Here is an 18,850-nt window from a genome sequence, read left to right on the forward strand (position 1 = left end):
TATTAAAAATAATTCAAAATAAAAATCAAAATACTAATTACGGACCAATTAGATTTTTCCATGTCAACATATTGTGGTGCCTCTTTTAAAGAATGACATAGTAGAATTTTTAACTCAGTTATTGCTATTAAAGTTACTTTATTCTTTTATATAAGTGGGTACATGGTGTAGCTAGCTAGCCGCACACAAAACGCTTGTGCTTATATGCTTTTAGATAAACAATTTATAATATCAAATGAAAAATGTACGACAAAAAGGCATGTAATTACTCGTATTAGTGGATGAGAATGGAATTTCTCAAACTTAACTACCTAATAGTGATATCAAGATGCGATCATCGAAAAAAGAAGCAATGTCGGGAGCTAATTCAAACATACAAAATCCTCTATTCATAATAGTAAATCCTCCATCCACACCAAGATTATGGCCGCTAATAAACTTTGAATCATCACTAGCAAGAAATAAACCTGCTTTTGCCACATTCTCTAATGTACACTTTGCCCCTTTTAGATTTAGTGTACTTTAAGCTATTCCTTCATCATCTAGCTTAAAGAAGCTCCTTGTCATTGGAGTGGTAACCACGTATGGTGACAAACAGTCGTGTTCTTTTATTTGTAAGACCTAGCACACCATGTTTTGAGCTAACATAGGCATGAGACGCTACACTTCCTTTGGACTATGGTAGAGAAAATATTTGCGTTAGTGATAATACTACCCCGCCGGGATCATTACTCAAGCTGCATGCTTAGTACACAAGAAGGGACTAATAAGGTTCACTTAGCTTCCAAGATTTCTTTGAACTTGGATTCAGTGTTGTCAAGGATCGATGTTTGACTGGCTTGGACATATCTGCAATGCCTGCAGTATTAAACACTAGATTAGTCTTGTACATTGCACGATTTAAATGGTTTTATAGTTTGTGTAAGATAAAAGTGGGTAATTATTCTTTGTTCGAAAAATGTGAAGTCTTGTATAGAATGGTTATTTAATTTAGGAACTTGAGAGGATAAAAATAGGAGGAATAAAAAAATGATGTCATAAGTAGTTTAAAGGGAAATTTTTTTATCAAAAATTGACATGTTAATCCATGATGTCAGCATGGCTTGTTTTAGGAATACTTCAATGATGAGATTAGATAATGTTGAGTTTTTCATATTGGGACACCGTCAATTCCACTACATTTTTTACGTGGCTTTTGTTTCGGGGTTTTCTGATGTCCTGCGGGAGAGTTACAATTCCGAGACTGGAACCGGACGCCTGTACCTGCAAAATAACGGAGATTCCTGTGAGCTCCGCCTCCAACGGTCAAATTAGTACCTGATTAAGGAGTAATTAATGCGGAAATTAAAGTAATAAGGTCTCTCTAGGTGAGAGTGTTTAATGTAGGTAATCTGTTTTGTTAGCGAGATCAGCCGGTTATTAGTGTGTTCCGTAATGTTTTTCGCGTCTCCCCTTAATGAGGATTAAGGGAGGTATTTATAACCTTGGGAAACGTGTCCATCCTAGGTTTAGGTAAACCTAGGGCTGATTGGGCTTCCCTCGGAAGTTGGGCCTGGGTGGCCGGGTTCTCCATTAGGCATGGAGTATGCCACATGTCGTGACATAACAGGTCCAAGGTGGACGAATAAGTGCGTGCCACGTGGCAAGTCCTGACAGTTCCAACTAGGAGACACTTGGCAGGACCTGATTGGTCCACTTGGCGCATTCCGATTGGTGGGAGCAAAATCCCCTAATCAGCTTTTATTAGTGACACTGCATTGGACGTTTGAGGCTAATGGCGTGCCTATTTCCTTGAAGACAGATTGTCCTTGGTCATCTATATATGATACCAGCAATTACAACTTTGCCACCATGTTTAGAGATAAGTTTACCAATTAAATCCTAGTGATAAGGCCCACTTTGCCTTCCAACCGATGAATCATAAACGTTTAGGGCATGCCTGGACTCCATGTAATAATTAAGAGGATAATATTTAAGAGGGCTAAATTTACTGAGAGAATAATACAAAGGGTGAAATTTCATTTTTCATAGTATAGCAACAATACTGATGTAATAATTATGGAAGAAGAAATCAAGAATAAGCAACAACTAGAAATAGAGGAGAGGGAATCTAGAGATGAGTATAGAAGAAGGTGTAAGCAAAAATGGAGATGAAAAATATGAATAGGAGAGAAGACCAGAGGAGGGAGATGGGAAGGGTGGCAGAGGATTGTTGAATTTTTTTAGTTGAAAATAATTTTAGAGAGAGAAAACTAAAATTATCATGGATTATTGAAATTTTGGAGAAAAAACTAATTTTTGGGGAAATATTATCTTTGGTAAAGATTTTTCCGTTAATTTGTAATTTTTCATGAAATTTTAATAAAGTTTTGTCATGTTATTTTTATAATGTCTTTCTGTTCTTTTGTAATGCATGTCCTTTGTCAAACATAGATGTTCTTTTTCGAAGCCTAAATATTTTTTTCAAACAACTAAATGGTCTTTCTGGTTTTTTTTTTTAATTTAACTAGGTGCACCATGCACACGATACACCCTGGTGCACAAATCATGCATTAATGAGAGACAAAATCATAAGTAAAAATGGAAACTATAAATCCAACTTTTGCACGGTCTGACAGTAAAAATCCAACCTTCCATTAATCTCATAAAAATCCAACCTTTATACCCTACCTTCTTTGACAGGTCCATCACCGGTTGATGACCGATTTTTGTAAGTTATATGTCACGTGTCTGCTACTAATAGGTCAATTGTTTTTTAATTATTAAAAAAATTAAAACAAAAATAAAATAAAAAAAAATTAGAAACCCCTTTTCCACCACCACCATCACCTTCCCCTGCCACCACTATCACCTTCCCCTGCCCCCACTCCCTCTCTCCCTCCCTCCCCTGCGCGCAACCTCCCCTCCCTCCCATGCGCGCAACCTCCCCCTCTTCGCCTCCCTCTTCCCTTCCCTCCCCTGCGCGCAACCACTCTCTCTCTCCTTCCCTCCCCTGCGCACAACCTCCAGACCCTCTCACGGACCGACTCTTTCTCCACCTCAACCACTGCCTGAAACCCGCGCCGTGAGGCTGCGTGATTTGAAACAGGGAGGTTTTCGGGGGGCTGCGTCGTTTGGGAGGATTGCGTGAGGCTGCAATATGGGACTGCTTGGGTTGGATGTTGGTTTGGGAGGAGAGAGATCGAGTGGACGAGGAGGAAGAGGGTTTCGGTTTTGGGTTTGGGTTTGGGTAGGGTGGGGTAAGTAGTGGCAGAGGTGGTGGTCTGGTGGTGGTGTAGAGAGGAGAGAGAAAGAAGAGGAGTGAGAAGGAATGTGAGAATTTAAACAAAAAAAATATTAACCTGTTTAACAGGTTGAAGGTCAAATGGACCTGTCAAAGAATGTGGGATATAAAGGTTATATTATTATCAGATTAATGGAAGATTATATTTTTAATGTCAGAGCACGATTGCATAAAATCATGAATACATCTAAGTTGTTTCTGAACTAGCTTAATTTTTACCTAATATATTTTGACTCAATACTCATGTTTTTATGCTGAACAGTATGCTGCCTTGTTAAAGTATATGCTTGTTTATTTTTGCTATTTAATTTCTGTTTTATTCTTGTAGTCAAAGTACGAATTGGGTGAAGGTTCACACATTCGCAAAGCAATAAAGATTCAATGCTCAACCCTTTATAGGCATTGGAGACAAAGGTTGAAGGCCGACTATTTTTCAAATCGCAAATCTTTATTAGAGGCGGAGCGTGCTTGCCCACCTTCAATAAAACTTGACCAATGGAAGTGGCTTGTTTATAACTATTGGAGCTCTCCTAAATAGAAGGTAAGTTATGGGAATGCTCTTGTAATCAAAATTCTGCAATTGGCATTTCTTTCCCTCTACTAATGCTATATGTTGTTTTGTAACCTTTAGGAAAGGAGCGAGAAGAATCGGGCAACATAATGTTGAAAAACTACAAAATGAAAATAATATGATGCAAGCTGAATTGGAAGCGTCTAAGAAGAAACAAGAAGACCTAGAGCAAAAGCTTCGGTTAGTCATGGAGAAGATTGGCCTTGATTCTTGATAGAGGTAATATTTTCTTGCTCACTCTTTGCATAAAATTGCCTTGTGGATGCATTTTCAAGCCATGGTTAACTTAATTGTTTCTTAAGTGCATAAAGTCCTGAAATTTATGAATTATTGTCACTGGAATCAGCATGTAATTACCTACTGTAGTCTGGATCCCTAGTGTAACATAACCCTTTAGGCTAACTATCTGCAAAGATAGTTGAAACTTGAAAGCCTTCTCCAAATTTTTGCCTTGATCTTTTTACAAGGAACTTGGATGCTCCTTAACTACTTAACCTATCAACTATCACTTAATGATGAATAATGACTATGATTGCAACAATTGCTGCTCATCAGGTGAGCCTAATTTGTATAAGGCTTTTGAATAATATTTGGCTCTATACTGCAGCTGAATTTAAGTGGCTAACATAGTGCCAACTGAAAAACCTGTAGATCATGTCTCAAATATTCCACATGTGTGCAGTATGGGGTGAACCCCTTTCTCAGAAAGCATAATCATTCATGTCAGAGCTGCTGTATGGAGTAAACTGAAGTTTAGTAAAGGTATTCTAGCAGTCAGTTTCCATTCCTTTTTATATAAGACTGCCACCAAATCCTAGTGGTCTGATTTTTTTTAGCTCCAAGTAGTTGCCTCTTATAGTAATCATAGTCATTATTCATCATCAAGTTCCTACATTCCCTAAAACCTTCAAATTACCCTTTAATAGGTAGATTATGTTCTTGATTTTTGCATCAGCTCGCATTTGACTTCATATTCTTTGAGATTGTGGTACCTCCTTTTTATCTACATTGCAATAATGTACTAATTTGTTGCTTTATTCTTTGAGATATGTTCTATATACTAATATACTTCTTTATTAATTTACACAAGGCTTGTTTATGTCAAGTTTGCAGTAAGGGGATCAAGTCAATGTGCTGATGTTTTGGGGATGGAGGACACCAAAAGGCTAGTTGCATTTCTTGGAAAAATGATCATATGGAAAAAAAGGGGATGCTTGAAGCTGCAAGGATGAAAAGATGTCCTAGAATTATTAAATATTTGCTATTAAGGAAAGCTTGGTTAACACTTTTGTATATATAATGACAAAATTAGAATTTATGCTTATTAACTAAATGTAGCCCCTCCTAATATTATTTTTTTAAAAAAACGAAAAATTGAACAAAGAGGGCGACTTTGATTTTGCCCTTTTAAAATATGATCAAACAGGGCGAATTTTGAGCAAGGAGGGTGATATGAATTGACTTGTTTAAGTTGATTATACAGGGCAAAAAAACTTTTCGTCTTGCTTGATTCAATCAAAAAGGGCGAAAATTTTGCCCTATTTGATTTTGATCAAAGAGGGCGAAAAATTTGCCCTATTTGATTTTGATCAAAGAGGGCGAAATATTTTGCCATCTTTGATATTTGACAAAGAGGGGGAAAATTTTGTATCCCCTTTGAAGCTAATAGGATAAAATCGCCCTCTTTGCCTAATAGGGCGAAATATGAACCTAAGAGGGCGATTTAAATTGCCCTCTTTGATATAATATATCTTGTAGAAGGGGAAGGGAATGGGGTTAATTTAATAAGAACAACAAAAGAAACCGGAACTCGATTGAATCTCCAACACCTGAAACATTTATGTCATTTACGACACACAACCCTAGAGTTCGTGTTATTCTTTGCTTCGACTATTTAAAGATTGTGATGTTTAGTGCATCCAAGTGATAGTTTCATAGTTTGAATTGTGTTGTTACATCTAATTTTGCCTAGATAGTATCAATAGTGGTATGAATAGCATTATTTACTTCTCTGTGTCCTTTTCTTGCAGCAACGAACAAAGAGGGGAGAGTACCACAAGCCCTCTAATTAAAAATTAAAAATGCTCTTAACCTTTTGCGTTGCCTTTATTAGGATACCTAGGCCAAAAATTACGAAATAAACAAGGGGTAATATCCTTTTCTAAAAATAAAAATAAAAAAAAAAAAAAAAAAAAAAATCATATCAGTGGGATTTAAATTTAAAAACTTTAGTAGATTAATTATTTCTAATTTACTAACTCAAGACTAACAAACACGTTTGCAATGTCATAAACCATCCTATTACAATTATTATTGCTTGAGTTATTCAAACATACAAAATCCTCGATTCATAATTTGTTAATATGATTTAATTATTTAAAAAATTATTTTTATTTAAAAAGATGACTTATTTAGTAGGTTGAAAGTCATTAGACTTATTAAAAGAAATATCCTTTAAAAATTGACTTATTTTGAGTTAATTAAAAAGTTGGCTTATTTTTGACAAATTTTCCATAAGAAAACCCATTTTCATTAATCGGGCATAACTACACCTTATTATTATTGCTTGACTATTGCAATTACTATTGCTTGAGTTATTCAAACATACAAAATCCTCGATTCATAACAGTAAATCCTCCATCCGCAACAAGATTATGGCCACTAATAAACTTGGAATCATCACTAGCAAGAAATAAAGTTGCCTCCGCCACATCCTCTAAAGTACAATTAGCGCCTTTGAGATTTGAGTATACTTTAGCAAATCCTTCATCATCCAACTTAAAGAAGCTCCTTGTCAACGGAGTCGAAACCACATATGGTGACAAACAATTCACCCGAATCCCATATTTTCCAAGCTCCACAGCCGTGTTCTTTGTAAGACCTAGCACACCATGTTTCGAGCTAACGTAGGCATGACATGCCGCACCTCCTATGGTAGAGGAAATACTCCCATGATTGATAATAGTACCCTGTTGGCCGGGATCATTACTCGAGCCGCATGCTTCGTACCCAAAAAGGGACCAATAAGATACACCCCCAACGCATCTTTGAACTCGGATTTGGTGTTGTCAAGAATGTTAGGCTTGGATATGCCTGTAATACCTGCATTGTTAAACATGATATCGAGTTTTCCATATTGGGATACCGTTGAGTCCACTGCATTTTGGACGTGGCTTTCATTTGTGACATCGCAATGAACGTATGACGCTAATGATGTGCCTATGTTCTCGCAGACTGTTTGGCCTAGATCATCTTGAATATCAGCAATTACAACTTTGGCACCATGTTTAGAGAAATGTTTAGCAGTGTATTCACCAATTCCAGAGGCGCCTCCAGTAATGAGAGCTACTTTGCCTTCTAACCTGTGAATAATATCATGATATAGTTAGGCCATGTTCAGTTCACTTTATTTATAATAATATATATATACCGGTCATGAAAGATTAGTAAACTTTTACCATGACATTTTTAAAAATTGTAAACTCATAAATGTTGCTTACCTTCTTGCGACAGCAGAAAATTTTGAGAAATTTGCCATCTCCCTTTATATACATTAATAGTTTAATAGAGACAACGAACAAATAATCAGTGATGATCGACATTAAAAAAATATTATTTTGTGAGAAACTATCTTTTAAAGCATTTTTTTTTTTTGCGAGAAACTACCTTATAAAAAAATGTTGTACGATACTACCCTTGGTCGGAAAGTGAGACTTAATTTTTCCGGCGTTGACCTAGTCATGTGCCGGTCACGTGACGTTTAATTCATCTTTCCCCATTTTTTCCCCTAATTTTCCCGGAGCTTATCCATATAATACCCAAGATGAATTAAATGTCATGTGACCGGCACATGACTTGGTCAATGCCGGAAAAATTTAGTCAACTCTCACTTTCCGACCAAGGGTAGTATCTTACAACATTTAGCTTTTATGAGGTAGTTTTTACAACATTTTTTTATAAGGTAGTTTCTCGCAAAAAAATTGTTTTAAAAGATAGTTTCTTACAAAATTTCCTTAAAAAAAATTAAAAAAATCTAGAATTATGATAATATATAGGAGATTATTTTAAGTGTACGTTTTTTTTTAAGTTATTCTTATTATTATTTTAAATATGTGCATTAAACAATACTAGATAAAAATAAGAAGCAATATTAAAATGTTGACGATTTTGCTTGGTAAGTAAGCTTGTTACCCGCGTCAAAATAAATAAATAAATAAAAGTAAGCTTGTTACCACAATATTGATCTGAGTATTGGATGTCTAATAATATATACATGGATTTCTTCTAATTGGTGCTCAATGTCAGATAATATAAACTCCTTGATTAGAATGATTTTCATTGATCAATATTTATAGAGTTATAATGAGAAACCTAATTATATTAGGTAACTATAAGATATGTACATATATCAAAGATAAACTTATACAAAATATATCCTAAACCTAGGATGAGAATATTCTATGGATATTCTCTATCACACCCCCGCAGTCAGAGCGGGAGAAAATCGGATACTTAGACTGGATCTGAATCACGCATCGAACGGTAAGGATAGTATAGTAACCCATGATTAAAAGAGAAGTAGTAGACGTGTGCTGGTGATGATGATGAGAAGCAACAACCACGACCTACGTATAGTAAGAGTCACGCATATACTTGGGCCAAGTTGAAGATCCAGAGAAGAATAAGTTAAGGGATCAAACCATCATCGGGGAGAAGACACTACACCACTACATGAAATCACAGTTGAAGAAAAACAAATAAAATTGCGCAAGAAAAGATTAAATTCCACCGCTTGAAATTAATCAATTCTCAAAAGAGAAACCACGTATCAAGAATTAATACTCCACAAAGATTCCAAGTGCTGCAACAATAAGAGGAGCTAACTTGATAGCAAAAGAGATGTGCAAAAGTTGACCTTATTGTTATATACCACCACCAAAACAAAATCTATGTGATTATGTGTAGAAAAACCAATGAGGCAATGTAAGAATCATTGTTGGTCATGGGGAGGTGGAAATAGAGTGCGGCACATGGAGTAGGTTGGCAGATGTGGTTACTGCTAGTAGTGGGAGGCGGTAGAGTATGTGATTGCCACAAATGATGGAGGAGGCTTTCGCGGTTGCTACTGTTGGTGGGAGGCGCAAGGTTACATAAATATTCTAAAAAAAACGTTGAGAAAAGAAAAAAAAAATCTATATGTGTTTGCGGAAGCATAAAAAACTTTGTATATCCCGCCGGTGGGTTTAATTTTCTAACCCACCGGCAGGGTGAGAATTTTTGTATATGATCCCAAGATCTAACCTAAGCTGTGATACCATGTCAAATAATATATATAAACTCCTTAATCTTTTAGTTGAGTTGGTCCTTTAACATGGTATCGGAGCCAGCGTGACACAAAGGTCACGGGTTCGAATCTCATCCGCCCCTCCTTCAAAGTGGAATTAATTTGCACCATGTATGGGTGGGCCTGTGTTGCATCCACATTTCAAGCCCAAAGGACATTTCATATGAGGGGGAGTGATAGAGTATAAAACATATTCGTAGGCCTCAACCATCAATTTAAGCTTTTGGTTGAGTTTGTCCACTAACATGGTATCAGAGCCAGACCCACGATATGGGACCTTAAATGGCTAAAGTTCACTGGGCCAAGAGTAGGTCCGTGTGAGGGGGAGTGAAGAAGCACTCTAGCCCGAAAAATCACATGAGACAAAGTTAAAAGGGACCTTACATGTGAGGGGGAGTGTTGAAGAATAAACCTTTCAAGTGTCACCACATGTAAGTGTCCCACATTAGTTGAAGAAAAGAGAGTTAAACACTTTATAAGGCTAAGGGGCTACTCCTCCTATTGCCATATGGTTTTGGGATGGAAGCTCCTTGGACTTGTGAAGTGGACTCAAAATAATTAAAGTGATTCAACAAAAAATACGAGTATTCATACAATGATCCAGAAATTAGTGTATTAAGGAGAAAGCTGCTTTCGTTAATATAAATAAATAAATAATACTACTCCAATTCCAGAGGCGCCTCCGGTAATGAGAGCTACTTTACCTTCTAACCTGTGAATAATATCATGATATACTTAGGCTACGTTCAGTTCACCTTTTTTTTCTTCTTATTTGATAAGTTTAAAGCTATTTTTTTATTATTATTATTATTATTATTATTATTATTATTATTATTATTATTATTATTATTATTATTATTATTATTATTATTATTATTATTATTATCATCATCTAAATGATCTGAGTTGATCAAATCCTATCATTTGATTTAATTTGATCAAGCTTGAACATTATATGTACGGTAATCTATAGAGAAAAAATATATACTAAGTGGAGTTTTATTAGATTCGTAATAATGCAAAAATTTATTTAATTTTTATGATTCTTTACATGACAAAATGAGGAAGCCCCGGTTAATCAATTTGATAAACAAAATTTGTTTATCAAATGGAAAAATGGTAAATAAAACAACATAAATGCCCAGTCATCATGGCATTTTCGTAAATATATCAACAACGGTGGAACCCATATTTACTAAAAAAAATTGTTGATTTATTAACAATTTTGTCATTTGCTAAACAAATTTTGTTTATCATATTGATAAACTTGTATTTTCTATGACAATATTATGTTCAAACTTAAAATTTCAAATTTGATTTGATATGATCTAAAATAAGGTGAACTAAACCTGATCCTAGTATTATTCAAAAACGAAATTTAACGAGATGGTCCAGGTAGCTGGCCGCACCATATGAAATTTTCAACACATGTATTTGATGGAGGAAGTCCTATCGGCTCACCATGAAGCATTAGTAAAATGTTTACCTTAACATTTTTTAACGAAAATAACAACAAGTAATAAAGATTAAAAAAGAAAAATTGAAAACTCATAAATGTTGCTTACCTTCTTGCGACAGTTGAAAGTTTTGAGAAATTTGCCATGTCCCTATATATACATTAATAGTTTAATACAGACAAGAAGACAACGGACAAATAGTTAGTGATGATCGGCATAATCTAAAATTCAATGTTAAAAAAAATAATAATAAATTGAAATAATGTACTTTTGACATTGAAATACGGGATGCAAAATTGAACTAATAACATAAAGAATAATATTATGATTATGTATAGGAGAATATAAGTGAACGTTTTTTTTTTATTCTTATATTTTTAATATGTACATTACACAATACTCTCTCTGTCCTTTTATTTTTGCCCCATTGTCATTTTTTGGGTCAAACTTCGAAAACTTGACCATAAATTGTCGTTAATATATAAAAGGTAATATAGTCATGAGAGATCTTGTTAGATTCGTCTCATTTTATATTTTATTAATATCACATTTTTATAATTTTTACATGTATGGAAGTAAATATATAAACATTCTAACACATGTCTTGGAGACCGTGCATAGTCAAATAGAGCAATAAAATAGGGATAGAGGGAGTACTAGATAAAGAATAAGAAGCAATATTAAAATGTTGATATTGCTTGGTAAGTATGCTTGTGACCACAATATTGATCGGAGTATTGAATGTCTAATAATATATAGATGAAATTCTTTAATTGGTGCTCAAAATAATAAAAATGATTCAACAAAATATTCGACTATTTATAAAATGATCCATTAATTAGTGTATTAAGAAGAAAGCTAAGTTCGTAATAATAAACAAATAGATAAATAATAAAAAATAAAAAGAAAAAAAGGAGAAAGCAACTTACCAATAGGTTAGTTGATGATTAATTTCTGAAAATTGTGATGTTTAATATTCCGTTGAAGAGGTATTTATAGACCATGCTACCCGTCATAATTTAAAGCTATAAGCCATGCATTACTTTTATTTTTTATTTTTTATTTTTTATTTTTGACAAAGCATTAAAATTTACTTTTATCCAGTCTAATAGACTAATAGTTCTTTTCACCTGAGACAAAGAGATTTGGTTTGATTTTCTTAAGGTCTGATCTAAATTTTAATTATTTAATCTGGTCTGATCTGATTTAATAAGTGGATTAAATCTTGATAGCATTTTAATAATTATCTAAAAAAAACATTATTTAAATGGATTATGTTAGATTTGTCTCATTATGAACTTTACGAATATGTAATTTTCATAGTTTTTTATAACACGCAATTAACGATATTTAGCATTATGTATCACAATAATTAAAAGTTCTGATCTAGTCTGATATGATTTGAATTTATTAAGGAATAAGTAATAATACCTTAAATAAGTTGAAGAGAACATGTCCAAAGTCATTGTATTTTTTATTTTTCTAGGAATAGGTATGACTAAAGAAAATGAGAGCATCTAGCGGTGCATAGGGCCTATATATTTTACATGCACATAAGAGAGCAATATGGGGTTTTCCATTTGTTGCTTCTTTCTTTTAATCGTACAGTGATATTTGTGTACTATTATGCATGTATATTGTACAATTAAAGTATAAGTTGTCTTAATAGTATTTTTTTGTACTATTATGCATATAGTGGTATTTTTTACCATCATATTTTCTCCCAAAATACCTTTCTCTGGCGCATTTTCCACCAATATATTTTCTCTTGTTCCCATTAATTATCCATAAAATTGTCATCCTATTTGTTTCAGAAACATATAAGCTTTATGCGTCAATATTTCTCCAAAGAAAACAAACATTATTATCATTGACTATTCATCTATTGCACTTATTATAAAATATAACTACCACCCCTTTTTTTTTAAATAAAAAAAAATGTTATAATAACTAGATTAATTTTGGCGGAAATTATTCTTATTTAATGAATGTCACGGCTTGGTTTTTTTAAAAAAAATAATAATAACTACTGCTTCCTCTTTTTTTTTTTTTTTTAACCCCTTGTATACTCACTTTTTTAAAAATACAGAGTACATTTTTATTTATTATTTTTTTTTAAGAAATCATACCCACTCAATATAAATATTAATGCAAGAAAAATTAAAGAAAGAGCAAGAACACATTTATTTATTTGGTTCAACAACGTGCTAACTTTGTCTATGAGCAGGTGTGACTGTATCATCAACATATTGATCTTCAGGGCCGTCTTAATCATTTTGGGGGCCTGTTCTAAACTTAGAAATTGGGCCCTAAATTTTTTTTAAAACGAAATTATCGTATAACAACATATTAAAACGAAGCCAAAATCACGATTTGCCACAACCAGGGAGTGTTCTTGTTAACCAATCTTCTTGTAAACTTACGAATCTTCTTGCCGCAACGAACACTCCTTGGCTCTGAATCTCTGATCTTCTTGTTAACCAATTTCTTAATTGTTTTTTTATTTGTTAAATGTAATTTGAGTACGAAGAACACAAGTAATTGAAAAAGATTGAAGATTGAAATGGAATTTATAAGGGGTAAAAAATTTTACCGTTTGATAAACGAAAATTAAGGGGTTTAATTGTGGAATACACGAAATTAATATCTCCATTGAAAGCAATTCGAGATTTGAGGAAAAATTCTTCATACCCATTGTAATTTTTTTGAAACCACAATGTCAAATTTGGAAAATTAAAAATTTGGGGGTAAAACAATAAAATTAAATGACAAAATAGGAAGGATTCAAAGAATCAAAGAAAGGAAATTAAAGAAAATTTCAGAAATTTTGGGAAGTTGGGGCTATTTTGATGGAGCTAATTACCAAGGAAGGAGATGAAGAATCTAGACAAGTGGGGAGTAAATGGAGGAAGTGAGGAACAGCTGGTTGTATTCACGTGAAGAGTATTGCTGACTTTTTTTTTTTTTTTTTAAAAACAAAAAAAAATTAAAGCTTGGACTCCAAAATTTTGGGCCCTCTGAATTTGGGGGCCCTGTGCTAAGGGCCTGTTTGCACAGGTCCTTAGCCGGGCCTGTTGATCTTACAAAACCAAAAACAACAAAATTACTAGATTAACCAGCCATCAGCCCCACCCACCGCCGGCGACCCACCCTCTTATTTTAAAAAAAAAAAGTTTTCTAATAGCTAACAAAACCTTTTTATAAAGCAAAGGTAGTGAAAAATCAGAGAAATAGTTTAATTAAGTAAACGTGATAAATGTTGTTACTACCAAGAAAAAATTGCCTCTAGATTAGGGGTGGCAATTCGGGTCAGCAGGTCGGGTTCGGGTCAGATTTCGGGTCGATTTCGGGTTATGCTTAGAAACTATTAAAAATAGTGTAAAACTTAATATTATTACGAAATATGAAATTTGGGTCAAATCGGGTCGAATTCGGGTTGTTCGGGTTCGGTTCAGGTCGGGTTCGGGTCTCTCTCAGTAACTTCGGATCGGGTTCGGGTCGGGTTTTCGTGTCGGGTCAGGGTTTGCCAGCCCTACTCTAGATTAATCAGGCTATGTTCTTTTGGTGTGCTCTACTGAAATTTGTTTTGCTCTGCTGTGTAGTGTGCAGAAATTCTGCTCTGCTTTAATTGCTGAAATCTACTCTACTATGCTAAAAGATCAAAAGTTTTAGATCTTACTCCCTCCGTTTTTACATACTTGCTCCATTTCTCCATGCACATAATTTAGAAAAAAAATTGGAAAAGGTAATAAAAATGGAGGTAGTAGGATATATCATATATGGAAGAATAAAAAATCGTTCCATAAAAAAAAAACGTACAAAACAAAAATTGTTGTAAATAATTGGAAGAGAAAGAATATGAAATTAATAAAATACTCCGTATGATATGATTTATATTGAGTTCACTAACTCATAGAATTTAAATAAATTAAATACTACCTCCGTTTCATATTATTTGCAACGATTGAACATTTTTTCTCTCTAATTCATGTCAAATCGTTGCAACTAATATGAAACGAATGTAGTATTATAATTATTTAAAAACAGATCAAATATATGATTTTCAACCAAAACACAAGTAGACAATATTGCCTATAATGCATGTGTTTTCTAGCTTCACAATCACACCTACTCCCACATGCAAAACCTAACTCGGCTCCATCAATATTTGTCACGGCCAACCATTATTTCCCTCGATCTTCCAATTTCAGGCTTCATTATTGCCCATCACAACATTTCTCACTTAATCTACACATTTGGTTTATTTTCTTGTTATTCGTCTTTATTATTTTTTTTCCGACTAGGTTTAGTTTTATATTCTTCGTCTTTATTATTTGTTTTCTTGATTTGGTTTATTTTCTTGTTTTCCGTCTTCATTATTTCTTTTCTGATTTGGTTTATTTTCTTGTTCTTCATCTTTATTATTTCTTTTCCTGATTTGATTTATTTTCTTGTTCCTTGTCATTATTATTTCTGTTCCTGATTTGATTTATTTTCTTGTTCACTGTCTTTATTATTTCTTCTTCTGATTTGGATTTCTTGTTCTTCAACTTTATTTTTTCTATTACTGATTTGGTTTATTTTATTGTTCTTCGTCTTTATTATTTCTTTCCTAATTTGGTTTATTTTTGTTCATCGCCTTTATAATTCCTTTCCTAATTTGGTTTATTTTCTAGTTCTTCGTCTTTATTATTTGTTTTCACGATTTGGTTTATTTTCTTGTTCTTTGTCTTTATTATTAATTGATGCCATTATAGCTAGGGATATTAGTGGGACGAGTCAAGTAGGAGACCCGCCCATCCCCACCCTAGTGGTTTGGCAGATGGCAGGGCAAGGATGAAAATGAAAACCATACTTGCCATGGGTGACAGGGTGGGGGTGGACTTTAGGTTGTTCCCGTCCCATCCTCGCCCCAACTGCCCTACTTCTTACCCACATTTAATTTACAAATTAAAGTTAAAATACTTTTAATACTATTTTGTAAATGAAACAATAATAAGCAGTAAATATAATACTACTTTGTAATAAATTGATACAACAAACAAGAAAAAAAATTTGTAATATAAACAATGATTTTTATTTTTTATTTTTGAAAAAATAATTTTAATAATCCGAACTTTTGCTCATTCATTTTTAATTTTAACAATCCCAACCTTGAATTATTATTAAATAATTTCAACTTTAGATGGTATTTTCTTATGTTGGTCCCAACAGGTCACATAACCTGTTATAACAATGTTGGACACATTTCATCACCCGATTGATCCAAAAATAATTTTATAAAATTAATCAAATAATAATAAATAGAATTTTTTTATTAAAAAAAAACAACCGCGCGTAACCCCCAACCTCTGCCATCGTCGCCAGGTGGCAGCCCTCTTTCCCCAGCCCCATCTTCTCTGGATCCAGACCCAGACAATCAGCCTGATTTACAAAATTTTGTAAATCAAGAGTCTTTGTGGGCCACACAGTGTACTGCATATTATTTTTATATTCCTTTGTACTATTTCGCGTTAAGGACGGATTTCTGCCGTTAGTGTGGGCCATATAACGTGGCAATTAAAGCCGTCAACAACAAACCCAAACGAAAAACAGAATATTTTAAAATTTTCGACCCTCTATCTTGGAACGCCATTGCTATAATCATTTAGATCTGTTGGGCGATCCTTGTGGGCTCGGAAGATGAAATAAGCGAAGGTTTGTCGAGCAAGTCAAATTACCTGCTTACTCGTAATTCCTGGTATTCAATTCTATATTTACATTTCGGTTTTAATGTACAGATTAGTACTGCTTAAATCTGTTGTTGGGTATTGGGTTTGATCAGATTTGTTTAATCCAAAATTATATTATTCTGAATTTTAGTTAGTACTCATGATTGGGTACCTTATTTTCAATCCAATTCTGGCATTTTGTAGAATGTAATGGTGTGTGTGGTAGAAGATGGTATTTCAGGGACTCGGTTTTTGAAATTGGGAAAATGATGCAAACGGTGTTAACGGAATTTTACTGCTTTGACTGGGGAAGACGTTAGTCAACATTTTCCAGTAAATGTTAACGTCTCCAGGATGTTACATATTTACCCTTACCTTTTTAAGGTATTTTACCAAAATACCCCCTGATGTGCTTTCTTTGTCAATCTGCTGGCTGATCAACTAGTATTTCCTCTCTTCTCTGGCACCACTAACCCCCAGCCCCCGCTACCGCTGACTAGAGATAATAGTGGATTGAACTTGGTTAGGTTATACATGTGAAGTTTAACTCGAACTCATCCGTTATTCCAATCGCTCCTTCCGGCCACATCCATCCATCACACGCTTCACCCATCATCCGCTTTCGTCCGTGCATCATCCACTGATGATACAGATGGATCAGATGACTGATGAAGGAATACTTAAAGTAAAAAAAAAAAAAAAAAAAAAAAAAAAATCATGTAAACTCTTTTATAGTTGTTTATACAATAATTGTTTATGTTCTACCCAAAAAAAAAAAAGAAAAGACACAATACCTACTTATTGTTTGAAAAAAATAATTTTAAACAAAAAAAAAAAAAAAAGTATTGCAAATTTCATATTTTTTCTATTAATTTTTTTAGATAAATCGAATACATAATATACTTTAAACGGGTGGGTGGCCAGGATACATGGTTTACTAGAGGAATAGAAATCATTCACATAATCACATCCAATCCAATCAAATCCAATCCAATCCATCATCCATTTCACCTATCACCCGTTTTCATCCATTTAGTTCGAGTTTTCGTCCATTTAATAAAGCGATTGGATCAGGTTAGCAAATATCCATTTAGATTGCCATCCTTACTGCCAATATGTGGCAACCCTTTTCCTCAACCTCCACTTATCCGACACCCTTAACCCCCTAAGCCACTACCCCTGCTCATGAATCATTTCTCTTCCCTAACCCTAAAACATAACTTCCTCCTCTTTCCAGCCCCAAAACCCTATCCCCAGCCTCAAAACCCTTCCAAAAAGGCGTTTTAGGGTGGAAATGGGGGAAGATGGTGGTTTTCGTGCTTTGGGGGGAGGGGGCGGGGATGAAGGAGGGGTGTTTTGCGGGTAGGATGGGTTTTGGATCGGTTTTCATGGTGAGATGGGGAAAGGGATAATTAAGGATGTGAATGTTTTCAATAAGTACAAATGAACATATTATATATTAACATCTATCGCCCAAAATTAGACAATAATAGTGTTAACTATTTAATAACTTTCAGGGGTTGTTTTTTCCTTTTTAATTCACTCTTGCCTTTTTTTTTTTTTTTTTTTTTTTTTTTTTTTTTTTTTTTTTGACGCCAAGTATATTATAAAGATTATTACACGAGATTCTAATTATAATTAGAATATTCACAAAATCGTGATATGATTTATACAATTTCAAGTTACCAAACTTTGGAAAGAATATTGAGAATTTCTTTTTTTTTTTTTCCGGGAATGAATACTGAATAAGTTTCAATTTACTATAAATTTAATAACATTTATTAAGAAAAAATTTGTGACTTAAACATTGTGATGGTTACAAAATATGTGTAGTTCGGCCCTGTTCATTTCACCTTAAGAAAATAATACTTCAGTCAGTAAAATTAAGTTCAGTTCAGTAAAATTAATTTCACTTCAGTAAAAATAAGTTTAGTTCAGTATAATTCAGTTTTTAAAGAAGAATTATAAGTGAAAATCAGTAAAAATAATTTCACATCAACAAAATGAGGTGAAGTGAACGGTGTTAATGCCAAAAATCGTCAAGGAACGACGTTAGGCTGGGACGTCGACTGCTAGACAAACTATGCTATGGATAAACGAAATGCGAGATAATAAAGATGAACAAACGATATTTGGTGACGCAGAAAACCCAATGGGGAAAAACTGCGGGTGGGAGAAATCCACCGATTGCACTATGAATAATCAATTGTTACAATGAGAGTTTAGAGAATACTTGAGAGAGAACAGTATGTCCAACATCTAAAATACAAATCTATTTATAAAGGAGGAAACGGCAGTCTAGGTCTTCAAAGTAGCCGTTGAGAGAAGATAATTATCTTCCCACGAATCTAGGAAGTCAGTTGTTGACCCGTTCTTCTGGTTCATTGAGCTAGGGGAGAGCATGGGACGGGTACCCGTTCCGATAACGTTATTGGTTCGGGTACCCGATAACCGTTAATGCTAAAACCGATTCCCGAAACCGTT

The 18,850-nt window shown here is 33.9% G+C and overlaps 1 pseudogene; it reads right to left on the bottom strand.

Moving 5' to 3' along the window:
* Window positions 1–6,384: 6,384 nt before the first annotated feature.
* On the bottom strand, window positions 6,385–11,891 carry LOC110715504 (annotated as a pseudogene).
* Between the last annotated feature and the right edge of the window lie 6,959 nt (window positions 11,892–18,850).

Source organism: Chenopodium quinoa, unplaced genomic scaffold (assembly GCF_001683475.1).
Source record: "Chenopodium quinoa cultivar QQ74 unplaced genomic scaffold, ASM168347v1, whole genome shotgun sequence".
In the NCBI taxonomy this organism is placed as follows: Eukaryota; Viridiplantae; Streptophyta; class Magnoliopsida; order Caryophyllales; family Amaranthaceae; genus Chenopodium; species Chenopodium quinoa.